This window comes from Podarcis raffonei, chromosome 12 (assembly GCF_027172205.1).
Source record: "Podarcis raffonei isolate rPodRaf1 chromosome 12, rPodRaf1.pri, whole genome shotgun sequence".
NCBI classification, from domain to species: Eukaryota; Metazoa; Chordata; class Lepidosauria; order Squamata; family Lacertidae; genus Podarcis; species Podarcis raffonei.
In genome coordinates, this window is record NC_070613.1 from 58,796,489 (window position 1) to 58,816,115 (window position 19,627).

Consider the following 19,627-nt stretch of genomic DNA (forward strand, 5'->3'; position numbering starts at 1 on the left):
CTGTTAGAAATTAGTTGCCTACTAGGGCTTTATATCTGAAAAGATCCAGACCAGGAAGATCTGGTGGCCCTAGATTTTTAGACTGAAGAATCATTATTACTGATTAAAAAGAAATCATATTTAACAGTATGAGATAAGCTGAAATGCCTCTGTTAAAATGAAAATTATCTATAATTGTTCTTCTTTTATATCATGCCATCTTTTCCTATGAAGAGCTTGCAATTAAATTCAAAAAGGCATGGGTGGGGGAAATCAAGCATTGTTTATAGGAATGGATGCATCACATACTGTGTTATGGTATAAGGCAGCCCAGCTAGTCATTTTGGACATACTGGTAGGTGATTTCTTTTGGCTTTGACAGTCACAAGAAAGGCTGGAAATGCCCGCATTCATTTTTATGGATAAAGATGAAGTAAATGAAAAACATTGTGTTGTATTCAGTTCAGTCTTAGTCAGAGTAGACACATTGAAATTAATGAATCTAACTTACTCTTGCCTATTAACTACTCTGAATAGGTTTGGCATTGCACGTCACCCATTAATTACATCACTTTTGAGAAACCTTTAAGACAAGTTTTAGTAGGGCAAACTCAATGTGACATAAAAGAGAGGTGGAGATTTTTTGGATAGAGGCTGCAGCAAATATTCCCCTTGCTGCACAATTACTAATAAGAGAGAAAGGGCTAAACCCAGCGCTAGTTTTCTAGAAAAAGAGGGGCTGGAACCCACCATGAACACCTTCTTTCTCTTAAAATGGCAATGGAGAGGTGCTGGAACTGGGTTCTGGTGAGTTCTGGCTGGAAAAAAGTCCTGGCTAAACTTCTCCTCCATCACAATGGGCATGATCCAAATCAGGTGCCTCCCAGCTATCCAAGTCAGTCACTGCCCGTTAGACTCCTTAAGCACATATCTGAAGCTAGGATGCTATGCACCACGATGTGCATCACAACACATTTACCATTTTAATGATCATATATCCAGTTTGACGTGAACTTTTTGGAGTTCCTCACAATTCCTTTTTGTTCTTCTCAGCCTGAACAATCTGAACAGCCTGAACCAGCAAACTCGACCACCTCACTGTTCACCACAAACTAGATCGTGTATGAACAAGGTAAAAATACACTTCCCAATACTGATCCTTGGGGACTCTGCTTTCTACACCTCTCCATTGTGAGACCTTTCAGTTTTGTCCTGCTGTCTGCTTCTTGGTCTTCAATCAGTTACTGAGGGCCTCTTCTCTTATGGGATAAGATTGCTAAGCCTACCCAGGAGGTTTGCGTGTTCTGCATGCATGTGGGTACCACTGAAAAGATTATTTGCATAGTTTCTGTTTTCTCAGTCTTGACAGGATCTTGTGCCTCCCAAGGAAAGCTCTGTCTGCTGGGGACTAACTGTCCTCACATGTAAATTGGGGAAAGGCATTCTGTGTGTACTCAGACTTTCTCCTTTAAACTTGCTTCCAGCATTCCATGGCTTGTATCCTCATTCAAAAAACTGGTTGTGAACTCTGCTGAGCTTTGACTCAAATTAAACTCTCTCTGCAACTAGTTCTTATCCCAGAGTTAGTAAAACTTGAGCTCTTTCATTTGTTCATCCTGCAATTGAAAGATACATGCAGACCACATTCATTTTTAATCTACCTTTGAACATTTTGAGGAAGACAGTAATGTGGTTGGCCAATTGCATCCTTTCCCAAAGAAGATGTGAGTGAGTGAACCTCATCATGTCTCCCAGTGCCTTTTAGTGCACAGGAGATAAATGCACAGGCAAATCTGTGCCAGCATTCACAACAAGGAAATATTGTAGAATAATCCCAAGACTTCAGACTTCGGAAATTGACATGTTGCACATAAGGGCTGGAACGAGGAAAGCAAGATATTTTCCTTTTGTCTTAACTACAGGAATGAGTTAGAAATATAACTATGATTAAAACAAGGAAAACGCATCTCACTGTGGTGCATATGCTGAGTGTAAGATGCAATCTTACACAAAAACAAGTAAGTGGAAAATAAATGCGCATTCTTAAAGAAGCTGAGCAAACCTGAAGGTCTAAGCATCTTACAAGAGAAGAGAGTAAGACAAAGGAGAGAGTAAATAAATGGCAAATTGTCGGCCTCGCTTCCACACACACCCTCCCTCCTTCCTCACATCTTCTCTGCCCTTGTTGCTGCCTGGACAGTTATGAGTGCCCTTTTGGAATCCTTTTGTTCTACAAGCTGCAGGTATCAATGAGGTGTAATTTATTACTTCCCAGCTGCACTCTTTCTAGTTGTTCAGCGTTGCCTCTACTTTTAACAAGGTGATGAAATGTTTTTCTTAATGGAATCCAAGTCATCTTTGTATCTAGCATGTTGGAGTCATGGTTAAATATCACAATGACAGCTCTCTCTCTCTCTCTCTCTTCACGTCTTCAGAGAAATGGAAAGAAATGGTAAGCAGTTGTTAATGGAGATCAACAGGATGCTGAAGATACGTAAGCATCTTCTCTGGAATTAACTCTGTGGAATAACTGGCATGCAAACTATATGTTTTTATTAAATATTGTGAAGGACCAAAAATCTAAAAGTTGGGTCTAATAGATTCCTAGGTAGCTACCACTGAGAGATGAAATATTTATAGCAGCAGTCTGGAGAGCAGTGACAGGAAAGGAATCCCATGAATCCCCTTGTATCTTGTAGCGGTGGCAAGAGCCCATGGGGTCCCAGGCATCCACACAAGGTCTGTGTCCCTTTGGAGAATGGAAGACACAGCTCAGACTGTCATGCTTTAAGAAACAGGATTTATTCGCCTATTTACACCTAGTCTGCATGAAGGAACTCCAGATCTTACGGCATGGTCGTTTCAAGAGGCAGCAGCGCAGGCAGCCTTCAGGCTGCTTCCCTCAAAGATGGATCTCAGCTCTTCACCCTTCTTCTTCCCAGAAACCCCTGCTCAAAACACACCCCATCACCTTGGCAACCCTTCAAACCATCCCTGTTCACACCTCAGGGCAGGGGTGGGGGTGGGGGTGGGGAAGAAGTTCTCCTGCGTTGGCAAGGACCCTCAAGGGCCCTCTGTTGTTCCCTTAATGACCCCAGCTTAGCCAGGATAGTTTGCGTAAACCAGCCCAGGAATTCCCTGTCTGGCACAGTTCTGCACTTTAATCCATAGCTCAGTTCAATCAAAACCCTGGCATTTATGCATTTCTAGGGTTTACCCCAAATCTATAACACCAGAGAACCAAGTATTTGTAGCAGTTTATATCTTAGCTGGGGAATTATTTGATCATGCTTATGTTAGGAGAAAGGGGAGACTAATTTTTAAGGGTCCAATCACTTCTAGTATAGTCACACTGGTTGTTTTTTTAAGTGTATAGTGTACTAGAATTTTATTTCTGTAATTAGCTTTGAGATTTCTTGCAGAAAGCAAATAATATACTTTATAATTAACACACACACAAAGAAACAAACATAAATAGGTTGATTTCAGTTTCTTATTTTTCTCACTTTGGATTATTATTATTACTATTATTATTGACAATTATATACTTCCCTACACCTGCAAGTCTCAGAGCTGTTTGCAATATAAAATCATATTATATTTTGATTTTATATTGACAAGACCCCCTCTCATCCTCCCTGATGTGGTCCAAAGGAAAGCAGAGCAAGACGTTTGGCACCAGCTTGGCTACAGGAGATGCGGGAAGGAGTCTGAGGGACTCCCTTCTGGATTTGTGTAGGGCTTATTCCTTAGCCTTTTCTTCTCCTGAAGATGTCCTACAAGGCAGTGGATAGATATCATGAATGAGTACAGTTGCAAGGCTCAGAGTTCAGGATCAGAGTTTTCCTTCTCCCAGGTGGAAAAGCCTCATCTGTCCCTCATTTCACTCTACAGCGCATGCAGAAACTGCCTTCTTAACCATTGGACACACTCTTGGTCTCATCCGCTCCATCTGGCAGAGCTTGTCCTCAATGCAGAAGAAGTCCCTCACTCACTGAGGGTTTGAGACCCATCAGCTGCCCTCACCTGGTTTAGCTGGCCAGTCAAAACTGTTCCTAGGGCGTGGCTGCTGTCGCATGCTGAGTACACGGTGGGGCCCAAAGGTTGACAACTACCACAGAAGGAGCATGACATGTCCCCCCACCAGAGGTACTACCCCTCCAATAACACCCCATACACTCCCAAATTGAGTAGGTTTTCATTAAAATGTGAACCAAAGTGATAGAGAGATCATAATGCCCATTACACCATGGAATATGCCTGCAACACTAATGTTTTTACACAAGCATTAGTTTTACTCTTCTATTTGGCTTGGTGAAAAATGAGCATTAACTTTGAGATGGCTGGGTTGGTTTTTTTAAGGCAGCACAGCTGTGCAGTTTGTTCATCAGCTGCCAGCCTCTTTTTTTTTTTTAAGAGCACACTGTTATTGTAATAAACTATTCACAATGATTCATTAATTATCCACTAACTGCAGATAACTGGCAGTGTATCTACATTAGCCTTTCTTTCCTTTACAGCACTTAAGGCAGCTCTGAGCCAAATGAGTCCATAACTACTGGTAATGCCCAATTTCCCAGAGATCATTGTCCAGATGATCAATCTCCCTGTGATTGGCAGAGGAGTGGGCCAAGCTTCTGAGGAGGAGAGGACATTCTCCTTCCTTTCTTTTTCTGAGGCAGGAGAGGTCCCTTTCTTCACAACAGCAGTTCTGAGGGCTTTGCTGTCACTGGAGTTCCCAGACAAGATCTTTCCTCTGTGCGATCGGTAGTTCTCCACTCACCTACCTTCTCCTCTCTTACAAGGCAGACGAGAGAGCTGCATTTGATGATCCCTAGAGATACTTCTATAGAAAGGGTGTTAAAGGTAAAGGTAAAGGTACCCCTGCCCGTACGGGCCAGTCTTGACAGACTCTAGGGTTGTGCGCCCATCTCACTCCGCAGACACTTCCAGGTCACATGGCCAGCGTGACATCGCTGCTCTGGTGAGCCAGAGCCGCACACGGAAACGCCATTTACCTTCCCGCTAGTAAGCGGTCCCTATTTATCTACTTGCACCCGGGAGTGCTTTCGAACTGCTAGGTTGGCAGGCGCTGGGACCGAACAACAGGAGCGCACCCCGCCGCAGGGATTCGAACCGCCAACCTTTCGATCGGCAAGCCCTAGGCGCTGAGGCTTTTACCCACAGCGCCACCCGCGTCCCTAGAAAGGGTGTTAGTGGACCTTAAATTACAATAGAAAATGATAGAATTTATTGGACTACACCACATTTCTATAGAAAAGCATTGTCTAAGACAGCATTTTGTTGGAGATGTAATAAGGATAACGCTTCTTTAAAACACATGTTTTGTCCTATGCTTACAAAGTTCTGGGAGAAAATAGTAGATTATATAAATATGAATGTGCAGAAAAAAGCTAAAGTTTTCAGACTACTATATGGCATTTGACAACTGGACAACGTAAATGGATACTCTGTGCCCTCATTATGGCCCAAAGGCTGATATTGCTGCAATGGAAAGATAAATGTACAGCTCCATTTATTCAATGGATTGAAGACCTGACTACACTTGCCACCTATGAGTGGATTGCTTGTAGACGCAGACAATTAATGAAATTGGGATGTCGCTTACACAAAATACAGTAAGTGAAAAATTGCAGTTGTTAATTTTCAATGTTGTAATGTTGTAGTTGTTGGGGTTGTTGCTGTTTTTAAAAACCAGAATAGACCAAAACAAATTAAAACTCACAGAAACATTTGGCTTCTGGTTCCAGTCTGCCTTAACGGATGCCGCTCCCACGATAGCAGAGACCATTAGCGAAGGATAAACAAGGATGATTTGAGGATAATTGTCCTTGCAAGCTCCCCCCAGGGCTCAGGGGAAGTGAGCTTCACTTGCAGATCGTCTCAGTACCTGGTTCTCACTCCGGCATGGAATCCGAGAGGCAGGGAGGCGCTGAGTGCAAAAGCACTTCGCCTATGGGTAAACCCCCTACACAGCTATTAAGAAGCAGAGGTACTCCTGTTTATTTGAGTGAAATTAGGACTAATATACAGACATGTGCTGGAACAGATGGACAAGATCATAAACTGCTAAACTGAAACAGCTACAAAGCCGTAACGATATGAACTGGAAAGAAGGCTTCCTTCGATGTAAAATACAGTATTGTGTGTGTGGGGGGGGAGCTTTTACACTTTTTTATATACATATCATGTCTGCTACATAAATGATCCGGCAAACCCCACCCCCTTGAATGTTAACCAATTGATAAAAGGCAAGAGGAGATAAAAGAGCACAGGGTTATATTTATCGATTCCAATGAAAAATAGAACTGTGTGAGAAAATTGAAATGTATTTAAGCATCAAACTTTCACTGTATTGCTATGGGAGGACCTGGGCTTTGGGCTTTGAAGATCTGCTAAGGCTTTGGCAGGATACCAGGTCATTATTGAGAGAGTTGGCCAAGGAGGAGAAACTGGAGTCTTGTTAGAGGTTTGGCGGGATGCCAGATTACTCTCTATCTAGACTCAAACAATAACAAAAACAAAAAGGATGGCGTGTGACGCAGTTGAAAATACAGCCTCATTCTCTGGGAACAAAGGAAAAGAAAGAGCGGAAGTAGCGATGCTGTGCAGGACATGGTGGAGGACAGGAAGAATGAAGAAACAACATGGATAAAATAAATATCACACACAGGAAATATATGGGATACAGAACTCCTCTTGCAGAAATAAAATTTATTAAATATGTCAATACAAATGGAAGTCCAAAACTCTGTAGCTGCTGACAAGGGATTAAGATCAAGACTGAATGTAATTGGATAAATTAAAACTTCGGAAGCAGGATGAAATAAAATCATCTCACCTTGAGGCCACACAAAATGTATAATTGGCTTTAGAACTGATATATATTTGGATTTGAATTGTAATTTGAGATTGAGAAAATGTGGTTTAAAATGGATTTTAGTAACTGAAAATTAATAAAAATTATTTTCAAAAAAACTACTCATAGAAACATTCCAAAGACCTGGGTAGGCTTGTCTAAATAAGAATGTATTTGGCAGGCATCGCAAAGAATACAGTGGAGGCCTCTGCCTGATATCAATAGGCAGGGAGTTCCAAAGTGTTGGTTGGTGCTGCCACACTAAGCAATCAAGTTCTCAACAATGTGGTGCAAGTGTCCTGTGGCAGTTGAAAGAGTCACATAGGGAAACTGGTCACGTAGCTGAAAGGGTAAGGCAATCTCGTAGGTAAACTGGTCCCAAGTTGTTTATGTCAAGTGGCTGGTCTGCAGGAGCACCTACACATTTGGCTCTCTGGGCTTAGGATCCTCCATGCAATTGGGAATCTTGCTCATGCAGGAGAAGCTCTGGAGGGGGCTTCTGAGCACCAACAAATTGAATTACGTCTCAGAGCTTTCCAGCCATGCTTGGGTATATGATTCCCTTATCACAAGACTTTGAAAAAATGGCTGGATACTTAAAATGCCATTGGTGTGTACGAACATGGCTCTTTTCCCAGCCTCTTGCTCCTTTGGAAGGAAAGTTGACCACCCAACACCTTTGCCATTAATGGCCTCTCATTTCTCTCCCTCTTCTCATTTTAACCAGTCTCCACTGGATGCTATTGCATATTCATTCCGAATGTGATTGTGTTGTGTCTTCATTATCAAACTTTATTCTTTCAAGGGGCCAGTGTCTGTTTTAGTAGGTGCAAAATAGACAGAAGTTCATTTACCTTTCTTGACAAAGGTGCGTAATGACAGTGAAAGTTTTCACTTATGCAAAGGGGGCGATGTATTTTTTTAGTGGTCAAATGGCAAGATGAAACAGTCCTGCCTATTCTTCTTGCCCTCTTGAGCGCAGCTTCTTCTTCTTCTTTATAAATAAATGAATACATACATACAACCGAAACCAATGGAGGAGTGAATGATACACGTGTGTGTAACAGGTGCTGTGTTTTGGCCCTGCATTATATAAGAATAAGAGTGGGAAAAGAGAGGAATTGTTTTTTTGCAGTGGAAAAAGAGAGGAATGGTTTCCAGAGTGAGCTTGAAAGAAACTCAGATCTAAATCCTTATAGAGCAGAGAGGCTTTTTATTGTCAACATGCGTCATAATGAAATTCTTTAGGAATAGTTTGGAGAACACTGAGTGGTTTCTGCAATTAAAACTTGATAACATCCTTTTCATCCCTGGAATGTACTAGAAAGAAAGGAGTGGGAAAACAGAATAAGAATCCCGGGGGCAATCTGCTCTTCAGGATCCCAGCAGAGAGGCTGACCAGGCATCTTGAGATGCATCTGGAATAAGGACAATTAGCAGTAGAAAACGTGCAGCTGTACAGCAGGGGGTTGGTTGCCTTAACATTATTATAAATATGTATTATTTTGCTCTTTGCATACCAAATTCATTTCTTTTGACATACATAGAGCTGGCTTGTCAGCTGGTTTGTTAAATTATGGAAGGATTCATTAATAAGTTGGAATCAGTCCCCCCCCCCATGTCTTTGTGTTTTATACCAGCAGTCTCTGTGCTCCATGAGGACATTGTGGTTTGAATATTTGGGAAATCCAAGTGTTCCAATAAGCCTGGGAAGTTATGATTCTTCAAACTTGATATGCAAAAGTCTGCCTATGTGGAAATGGGAGAGAAGGGTATGGAGGGGCCAGGGACTTACTGAACATGCCCTCCTTTCTAGTGGTTATTATAATGTTCCATTGGGCAATATGTGAACAAGGAGGACTAGTGACTCCAAGCTTCTTCAAAGCTTTTTAAAAGGACGCCAGAGTTGTGAATTTTGTCCACACCTCCATACAGCAGAGTTCACACTTTTTTTGAAGGCAGGGCTCCATGGCAGACAGAAATTTGACTGGTCTGTCTTCCAACATGTAAATGTAGCGATAAGGAAAGAGTATACCATAGACAAAGAATAGGTCAAGCAAACCTCTCCCCTAATATGAAACGACTGCTGCTCACCCCTCACCCCTTCTCTGCCACCCGTTCTATTTCACCTCCCACAGAACAACACGAGGAAGCAGGAGCGGAAGATGGATGAAGGGATTGAAAGAGAGCAGAGCAGCAAATGGCCCCCCACCAGAGCCAAGCAGAGCTGCAATAATAATAATAATAATAATAATAATAATAATAATAATAATAATAATTATTTATTTGTTTCCTGCCCTCCCCGGCCGAGGCCGGGCTCAGAGTGGCTAACACCACAAACATCTGCCCACCTGTGCAGGGGGGAGCCTGGCTGGCCAGCGCAGCCCTTGGCGGGCAAATCCCCCTGATGCCACAGAGAGGAGTGCCAGGCTGGGCCACACTGCACGGGGGTAGCCCCTTGTCCATCTCCCTCCATCCGTTGGCTGGTGAGGATGGACTCTCCCTCAGCTCGCACTGCCCCTTCTGCAATGCTGGTTCCAGGTTTGGGGAGATCCTGGCCAGGCGCCTCTGGGAAGAAGGCAATGTGGCGCTGCCCACCCCTCCAAAGAAGCAGAGTGGGGCCCCCAGGCACCACACAGTGAGTCAGGGGGTACCTGCACGGGAGCACCTCATTTCCCCCCTCAAAATCTTGTGCCCGGGGCCATGGCTCCCCCGGCCCCCCATGCTATGCCCCTGTTAGCTGTTACAAATGTAGTCTCAAGATGAACGTTTTAGTCTGATCATTTCAGTTGACGAGCTGGAGAATGTACCTTTGGCAATATTGTGGCTTGTTAAATCGAGGGGGAGAGGATAATTTGAAAGATTAAGGGCTGTCATCATTCAACCGACAAAAGAAATGAGGTGAATTCAACAGGTGCAGCATTACTCATACTCAAGTTGCAGTGGTGGGAACTGCTAGGATGCTTGGATTTCTGTTTGCCACACACTGTGGAGAGCACAGAGACACAGTCGCTGGAGGGGAGAGATTTAAAAACTGAAGAAAAGGAAACTGGTGTTTAGCAAAGCTCCCTGTGTGAAGATTGCTGGCCCTGCTGAAAGGTCCATAATGCACGCAGCCTGAACAAGAAATAAAAAAAGAACAGTTTGTGTACCATAGTGTAGTAAAAGGTCTTTCCGGCCTGAGCTCAGTCAGCCGCTAGCCTTGATTCGTAACCCTTTGTAAAGAACTGATCAGAGCTACATTTGGGGCACAGCTTGACTCAGTATGGCATAAGCAAAGAAGATTGCAGACTGTGAAATCAAGCACAGTTTGTTATTTGCATGTCATTTTCTGTTCCAATTTTTGCAGCTTTGCCTGGAGAAGCATCACCCTGAGATGATATTCCCCCCACGGTAGAATCCTTATCCTAAATAAACAAGCAAGCAAGCAAGCAAGCAAGCAAGCAAGCAGGCTACTATTAGAATGGTGATTCTTCCCACAAATCTCAGCTGTGTCCCAGAAACAGCAACCTCCCAGCCCTGCCTGGGTGCCTGTGTCCTTAAAGAGTGTTTTACAGAGAGAAGGCCAATAAGGCAAGACATTTATTTCAGCGGCACTGAGGAGGAATATTGGGAAGGGAAGAATTTAACTTTTAATGTCTGCTGGCCTGCTGGGGACTTGTTTGACACAAGGACCCTGTCATTAAAAAAACCAACAAAAAAACCCAGTGACAATCCTAACTATTGATATTGTGCTAAATATTTTTTTAAAAAAACTTTTTCTAAGTGGAAAAATTAATCACTAGAACAGTTGTGAAATGATGTATGGCTTTGTGAAGGAAAAATAAATTGACTATAGCAGTGGTTCCCCAAACTCCCCCCACCCCAGCCCCCGCCATGGATAATTTGAAAATTGTTGAGGGTCTTGGCAGACCACTTAAATATCACTCTGCCTGTTGCAGCATTTGTCATCCCATGGAATTCAAGCTGTAATGTAGTAAAATGCAATGTAACAGTAGTTCCCAATTAGCTAATTACTGAGGACCCCCTATTTTTCAAAAGCCAAGCCCTTACTTTTTAAATTTTTTATAACTATGGTAGTTCCTGTGCAAAGCAAATTTTTGAAGAAAATGTGAAGTAGCCCCTAATAAGCAAGGGATTTTAGGTATACTAAAAAACAGACCATAAAATTTGTAAGATTACCACGCAAAAATGACAAAGATTTAGTTAGGGGGGATAGACAAATGTAATTTTATTAACATGTAGTATTAGTGAACAAATTATGATATGCCTAGCAGCTACTGAATCATCATCATCATCACCTGGCTGGGCTGCCTCAGCCACTCCAGGTGGCTCCAAACAAAATGTTAAACCTAAACGTTAACTTAAATGTGATGGGAGAAATCATGACTCTTTTTGTCCTGAGCAGTCCCTTCCACATCCAGTTCAATATTTCCTACTTTTATTCTCAAATCTGGTTCAACATCAAGCTGATTTCTATGTTTGTTCTTCATATAACAAAATGTTGAAAATATTTGTACACAAAGATATGTGGAGCAAAACAGAACTAGGTGTTTCAAAGCTTTTTACCTAATTCTTATAACGAGCAAAAACCATTATTGGTCCAGTCTACATTATTTGAAAAATGATTTCAATGAATCATTACAAGTCATGTCAACAAGTACATCTTGTTCTTCTGCAGATACAGTTGTTAGCTGTCACTACAATCAAAAGGATTCCTATACATGAGTTTTCAGGATTTGGTGCAGGGAAGTAATCTCTGAAGCTAGTCCCTAAATCATGGAGGTGCTCAGTGATGTAATGTTTTACTTCTGGTATCAGTTCTTTGTCAGTGGCCTCCAGAAATGTCTCCAGTGTTTTCTCCTGCTCTGGAGGGTAGGACTCAGACCTACCCTCAGGCTTCAAGTTACAAGAATGGATAAATACGATAACATTTGGAATGAGTTTATTACAAAATGTAGTAGGCCACTAGCATTTACATAAGCATTAGGAAAATAACATGATACCAATTTATACAAGAATGTATGGGAATACTGTATATTTCATATATATATATATATATATATATATATATATATATATATATTCATTTTTATATGTATGTTTTTTTTCTTCCCTTTTACTTTTCTTTCTTTTTTACTGAAATCACCTTAATAAAATATAAATATTTTAAAAAATAATAGAGATTCCAACTAAGCATTGGGAATGACAGTAAGAGCTGTTCAACAATGGAAGGGACTCCCTGTGGATTCTCCTTCTTTGGCTTTTTTAAAGCAGAGGTTAGATGGCCATGGATGCTTTAGCAGTCTCCTCTTTTCCAGGCTACACATACCCAGCTCCTTCAACCATTCCTCATAAAGCTTGGTTTCCAGACCCTTGATCATCTTGGCCATCCTCATCTGCACACCTTCTAGCTTGTCAACATCATTCTTAAATTGTGGTGCCCAGAAGTGAGCACAGTATTTCAGGTGTGGTCTAGCCAAGGCAGAATAGAGTGGTTACACTTTTGCATCATACTGTGGACTCATGTTCAGCTTGTGGTCCACCAAGACCCCTAAATCCTTTTCACATGTTCTGCTAGTAAGCCAGGTGTCCCCCATCCTATATTTGTGCATCTGGTTCTTCCTGCCTAAGTTCAGAACCTTAAATTTGGCCCTTTTGAAATTCATTTTGTTAGCTTGCGCCCAGTTCTTTATCCCTTAAGGTCATTTTGAATGCTGATTCTGTCTTCTGTGGCATTATTTATCTCTCCCAGTTTGGTGTCATCTGAGAATTTGGTGAACATCCCATCAGTTCCTTCATCCAAGTTGTTTACAAAGATATTGAACAACAACGTGCCCAGGACAGAACCCTGCAGCATCCCACTTGTCATTTTTTTCCAGGATGGTGAGAAACCATTAGTGAGGTCATAACTGTAGATTACAACTATATCTGGTTAAACCATAAGATCAAATTTGATTATTCACAAAAAATGTATTGTTGAAACAGACTGAGGCATAAACAAGGTGGAGACACATACCCAGTTTTTTTATTCCCATGTGGCTCCAGGACTGGGGTCTAATCCTGGCCTTACAATTGTCAGCAGGAAGGTGGGAAAAATTATGTGCACTGCAGCTGCATCAGCTATTTATAGAGATTAGCGCAGCAATAAATCACTGGATTTATAAACTTCTTGCAGCTTTAATAATTATCCACTTGTATAGGATTAGCTAAAAGAGGTTTTTAAGTGGCTGGGATGGCAGATCTATCTTCACAGTATGACACAGCAGCCTTGGAGTTACAAGACCAGTTCCTATGGGAGCCATGAAACATAATGTGGAGATTTAAAACAAACCTCTCCAATTTTGCTTGTCTTCATTCTTCACACACTGTGCCTCAGGTAACAAGCCACACAGCTGACAAGATTTCAGTGCTATTTCTTTATTACATTTTAATCTCACCTTTCCGCCAGGGGAATCAGAGCAACATGTAGTCCATATACACAAACCCACCCACCTAAGTTTATTCTCCTGTCAACCTGTGACTTGTCCAAGGTCACAGAGTGAACTTCATGGTTTCTGCAAGGTCCCAAGTTGGTTCCTCAGAAGATATTCCCTCCAGGGGTCCAGACCGGAAACAATCCTATTTCCACAAAAGAATTTGCACACAATTTGCCTATCCGCAACTCCCGAATTCTACAATAACATTGGAACAATGTGTTAGAGTCAGTGCTTGTTTTTTCTAAAAAAATGTTTAGGGGTACTCTCATTTTCCTACTCATATTGGAATACTGCCCCTCCAGGCGGCCAAACTTAGATTCACAAATTGTTCAGGAATATGCATACCCCTGCGTCCCCCCAGAAAAAAAAGCACTAGCTAGAGTTATGTGAAGCAGAATTCCTGATCTGGACCTTGTGCAAAATAGGAATAAATAAGTTCTCCACATCAAAAAAGGTGTTCCAAAGTTTTGCTGCAAACTATCTTTAAGCTTGTTACACACACACACACACACACACACACACACACACACACACAATATTACAAATCAACACATTGCTCTTAAACAACTAGCAGTGCGGTTCAGTTTTCTTCAAGTTCTTACTTGTTAACATATTCGAAGAACTATTTTCTCTCTAGTCCTAAGATTCAGAAAATTAAAAGTCGCTTCTTTATTATGCTGGCAGCATTTGAGAGAGACTCAGAGATGAGTCATCAATTCACATAATATTTAAACAAAGAATCTGCCTTCTTGTTGCAGCTTTAGCTGCAAAAGCACCTTTCCCCCTTCTTTTGTACTCGCTATAGTTCCCTGCAAGACATACAGTCTGCAAATACTAACCTCCACTAAACTTCATAGACAAGAGACCGTTCAAGTGTTCTGATTTTCCAGGGACAGTCCTGGTATTACAGAAGCCATCCCAGTTTCTGACTTGATCCTGGAATGTCCCGCTGTTCCTTTTTCGTCCATGTCTTAGACAACAATTGAAACTGGTTTGTGTGTGTAGGTGCAAAAACAGAGTCCCATTTATATGGAAAATAAAATCCAGTTTCCGGATGTAGAATAGGATGTCCATATTTTCATCTGATAAATGTTGGTGGGGGGTGTACACTATGAACACATGCATAGCATTTTGGGCATTTTGTCTATTTTTAATAATAATAATAATAATAATAATAATAATAATAATAATAATAGTTGTTGCTGTTATTTATATGCCCATCTGGCTGGGTTCCCCCAGCCACTCAGGGCTTCCAACAAATTAAAGCACAATATGACATCAAACATTAAAAACTTCCACAAGCTGCCAGTGCCACGCAACCGCCACACAGGATTTCACTCCGCCTCATGGGCAGGCTGGCCTTGGTTGATAAGCAGGTTAAGAAAGTTTCAGATGAGTGCCTCCCACTAGTCCATAAATGGTTTTCCCCTTGAGGAGAAGCTTCTCAACCTCTCTTCTTCACTTGCAGGACTGAATTCAGAGGAGTCATGAGGAGTCTGACTCACCAACTCATTCTAGCTCACAAACACCGGTGGCCATTTTCTCCCTTGGGATTTCTAACTCCTTTTTGAGCCTAATGGTGTGGCAAGTTCACAGAGTGACAGGAGCCTGCAGACTTGTGAAAGGCATGGGGAAATAATAGCTCCTATTGTCACTTGGTCAAGCTGCTACCTGTAAGATGTGATGAAATCAAGTAATATTAGACCAAAGTTTGATTATTTTATAACTCAGAGCAGGGCTTTTAGTGTGGTTGCTCCCGCTCTGTGGAATAGCATTTCTGTCAAGATGCAAAGGCACTTCTGGAAACAATTAAAGACATCCTTTTTTTTAGAGGTCTTCCCATCCGTATAAATGGGTCTTTGCCATGTATGCTTATTTTTTTATTGTTTCAGTTTTGTTTTAACTGTATTCAATTTTTGTGGGGGTTTTTAACTGGGTTTGTTTTTGTTTTTGCTGGTTTTTTGCACATTGCCTTGAGACGTCTGTGTAGAAGGTGATTAATAATAATAACCGCCACAACAGCAACTTGTAAAAGAGACAGACTAATTCATGCAGGCACAGCTGAAGTAGTTCTACAGAAAGTTATGCTTATAGCAGTCTCCCCTTCAGCTATTCTGCATTGTCTGAGAGAGACAAGGTCAGGTTTTTTTGCCAGAAGCTATCATTTGTCTGATGGGTAAAATCTGAAAGAATGCTCCTTTGAATATTCGAAAATGCACTTAAGAACAGAGGAAAGGGCCTTACATCAGTCTGCACTTTCTCCATTAGCTGTCAGAACTCTCCAGGATCTTAAGAGGCAGAGGTCTCTCCCATCACTTGCTACAGGCCATGGTCACCTCCCTCCTATTGAGCCTGAAAAGCCACAGGGATTTTTAAAGAATTAAATGCTTATATTTTAAAAAGTGGGAGATATATATACCCCACGTAATGGCACTTCCATCAGGTGGGAGAAGCAGGAGCAGCTGGAGGGAGTCTCAAAGTGGAACTGAGAGAAAGATCTAGCAAGAGGAGAAGGACAGGGGAGCGAGTACAGGGTGGGGTGAGGTTGGGTGGGAAATTAAGTTCTAGTCACTTTTTAATGCTAAACTACCTAATTTGGACTTTCTGAAACAATATGCAAACTGAAACACAGCTATCCTTCAAAATTCTCCAAATTTTGGTAATGCAACTCTCTAACCGAATAGTGCACACAACGCTTAGGTATTAGGGGAAAGCTTCCATAAAAATGAATATATTTGTGAAAATTACATACATAAATGCATTATATTAGAGAAATTGCTTGCAAAAATGTGTTGCAAAAATTGCATAGTTATATATTAAGAGAAATGTGCACATTGTTGTGAGAACTATTTTTTAAAAAGAAAAAAATGACAAACTGACATAGAGAACTGATGCATGGTAATTAATTAGTTAAGATATGGACAGATTAGTTGATACCTAGGCTGCAGAGGTAACAGGATGGGTGACAGTGGAGAGAGTCCCCTGGAGCACCTCTGGAGCTGGACAGTGGGCAGGGGTGTCCTGGGCAGTTTCACTTGCTGGAGGAGATCTAGGGCTGTGGAGGGCAGGATGGTGCAGTGCAAGTATAAATCCTGGTTGTAGCAACAGCCACAACAATTGAGATCTGCCAGAGAGCACTCTGCCTGCTCCCTCTGCCCTGGTACCTCACCAGAAGGGGAGAATGACAAGACCCCTTGGGAGTTTGTGGACTTTCCTTCCTCGGAGGACTTTAAGCATTTTAAGCAGAGATTCCTGCATTGCAGGGGGTTGGACTAGATGGCTCTTGGGGTCTCTTCCAACTCTATGATTCCATGAATCAGTGGCTGGATCTATACACATTTAAAAATGATACAGAAAACACGTTAGAAAAGCTCTTAATGGATAATCCCATTGGCGACGGATCACAGCTCTAAAGTGCCATCTGGTGCCGCATTATTTATAACACAGTTATAACTATATAATTGACGAGTGTCGCTGAGTCCTATGATCCTATTATCTTGCCCCTGGCTAAAGCTGAGACAGTCTGTGATTGATATGAGAGGAGTGACCAAGATGACCAATCATGGTGCCTTTTCCACTGATGAAGATCATGATTCCCTCTGACATTATACTCAGGTTAGTCCAATTGGATTTGATGATTAATGGACCACAGAAGCTTTCATTTTGACTTTGTACTATAATGCACCAGCTGTTTCTAATGTTCTTACCAGCCCCATATTATAAAATAGCTTCAGGGTTACTTCTGGCAGTATCTGCCACTGGTGCACTTTGCCAAAATCAAACTTCTCTACAGATGATTCTTTTTAACAGAGTAGCAAATTGCTTGAGGCAGTAGGATTGCTTAATTATGAAAGTATTTAGCTAAAAGTTTTTTTTATGTTCTGGAGGAAGGTTCCATTTGATTAGGAAGTATCCTTGCAATGCTATGAGTTATTACAACTTTATTGAATTGTATTAATTGTTCTGATGAACTTGCTGCTGCTGTTTGCTTTATTTATACACTAGTGTGTTTGATAGTATAGTGATTGCAATATTTATTGTTCTTTGTAGTGCTGTCATTATTATTGTGAGCCACTTTGAGCTCAACATTTGCTGCTTGGAAAGAAGAATACAAATATCAAATCAAAATTGGGGTGGAAGCTCTCCCCCTCTCCATGGGAGCCATAGCAGAGCGAGCCTGAAGAGTGACAAACAAGTAAAAAAATGGAGAATGTTTTTGTGTTTCGTTTTAACAGATGAATAAAACAACACATAAAGGACGGTGGGGCGGGAGGATAACAACAGAAAGAAGAAAAACAACAACCAGCCTGAGCTGGAAGAATAACAACACAGTGGAGAGGAGGCAGGTGGGTTCTGCTTTGAGTGAAGGCAGAAATGAACTGAAGGACCAGCTGAGAAAGGCGCCTTCATGGCGGGGAGCAGGGGAAGCTAATCTAGACAGACCAATGGTCATGGTAGCTTTCACCATATCTTCATTAAAGCTTGACAGGTTTGCCTGGTGCAAGATGTGGCATACAGGCAACTGAACATTCCTGAAAGTGTTCAAAGGCTTTGTGCTCCCTCCTTGTACTCTGTGCTCAGCTATGTCTCTGTATGCCATGTAGTGCCTTTGCTAAATTAACATTTGCATTAAGAATAAAGTTTGAATGCAGAACTCTTTAAGTCTCAGGCTAGCACTCAAACTATTCAATTATCTAAGGGTTTAGGAAATAGAAAATGGGATTTATTCAGACATTAACCTATTTGCTTTCCCTCTGTCTCCTCACTGAATTTTTTTCCTCTTTTTAAAAACCCCTCAAGTGAACTTGAAGGATTTGCCAGCTGTTCACATTCAAAATGAGGTTATTTTCTAGTACAGCCATATAATAAAGGTGTTTCTTTTTTTTTAATAAAATTTTTATTGGTTTTTCAACATATATTATAAGACACTACAAACAACAAACACAAACAAACAAACAAACATATAAACATGTATAATTTCATAAATTTTTTCCATGTACCCAATTTCAGCGACCTCCCCATGCCTCCCTTTTCTGCATCCCTATTTTAAACTTTTTCAGCAACCCCTGATCTAAATTACTTATAAATTCCTTTCTTTAACCCTTTTCTTTCCTCTTGTCCAATCATTTATCTCTGCAAATCTGCTATGCTTTACCCATAACATTTTAACACTCACTGATTTTACAAGAATTTTTAAGATAAAATTTGAATTTCTTCCAATCTTCTTCCACCGTCTCTTTCCCTTGGTCACGGATTCTGCCCGTCATCTCTGCCAGTCCCATGTAGTCAATCACCTTCGTCTGCCACTCTTCCAGTGTGGGCAGTTCTTGTGTCTTCCAATACTATACTAAAAGAACTCTTGCTGCTGTTGTAGCGTACATAAAAAACGTCTTATCTTTCTTTGACACCAATTGGCCTACCATGCCCAGGAGAAAAGCCTCTGGTTTCTTATGAAAGGTACACTTAAGCACCTTCTTAATTTCATTATAAATCATTTCCCAGAAGGCCTTAATCCTTGGGCACGTCCACCAAAGGTGATAGAAAGTACCTTCAGTTTCATTACATTTCCAGCATTTATTATTGGGCAAATGGTAGATTTTTGCAAGCTTGACTGGGGTCATGTACCACCTATAAATCATTTTCATAATATTCTCTCTTAGGGCATTACATGCCGTAAACTTCATTCCGGTGGTCCATAACTGTTCCCAGTCAGCAAACATAATATCATGTCCAATATCCTGTGCCCATGTAATCATAGCTGATTTAACCGTTTCATCCTGTGTATTCCATTTCAACAGCAAGTTGTACATTCTTGACAGGTTCTTAGTATTGGGTTCTAACAATTCTGTTTCTAATTTTGACTTTTCCACCTGGAAGCCGATTTTCCTGTCCTGTTTAAATACTTCATTTATCTGGTAATAATGAAGCCAATCTCTTACTTTAGACTTCAGTTTCTCATAGCTCTGTAATTTCACATTTCCACCTTCTTGTTCTATAATTTCCCAATATTTTGGCCATTTAGATTCCATATTACGTTTTTTAACTTCCTTAGCCTCCATTGGTGACAACTACCTAGGGGTTTTATTTTCCAACAGATCTTTGTAACGCATCCAAACATTGTATAGTGCTTTCCTAACAATATGGTTTTTGAAGCCTTTGTGAGTTTTTACCTTGTCATACCATATATATGCATGCCAACCAAACCTATTGTTGAACCCTTCTAAGTCCAAAATGTCTGTGTTCTCAAGAAGTAGCCAGTCTTTCAGCCAGCAAAAAGCTGCTGCTTCAT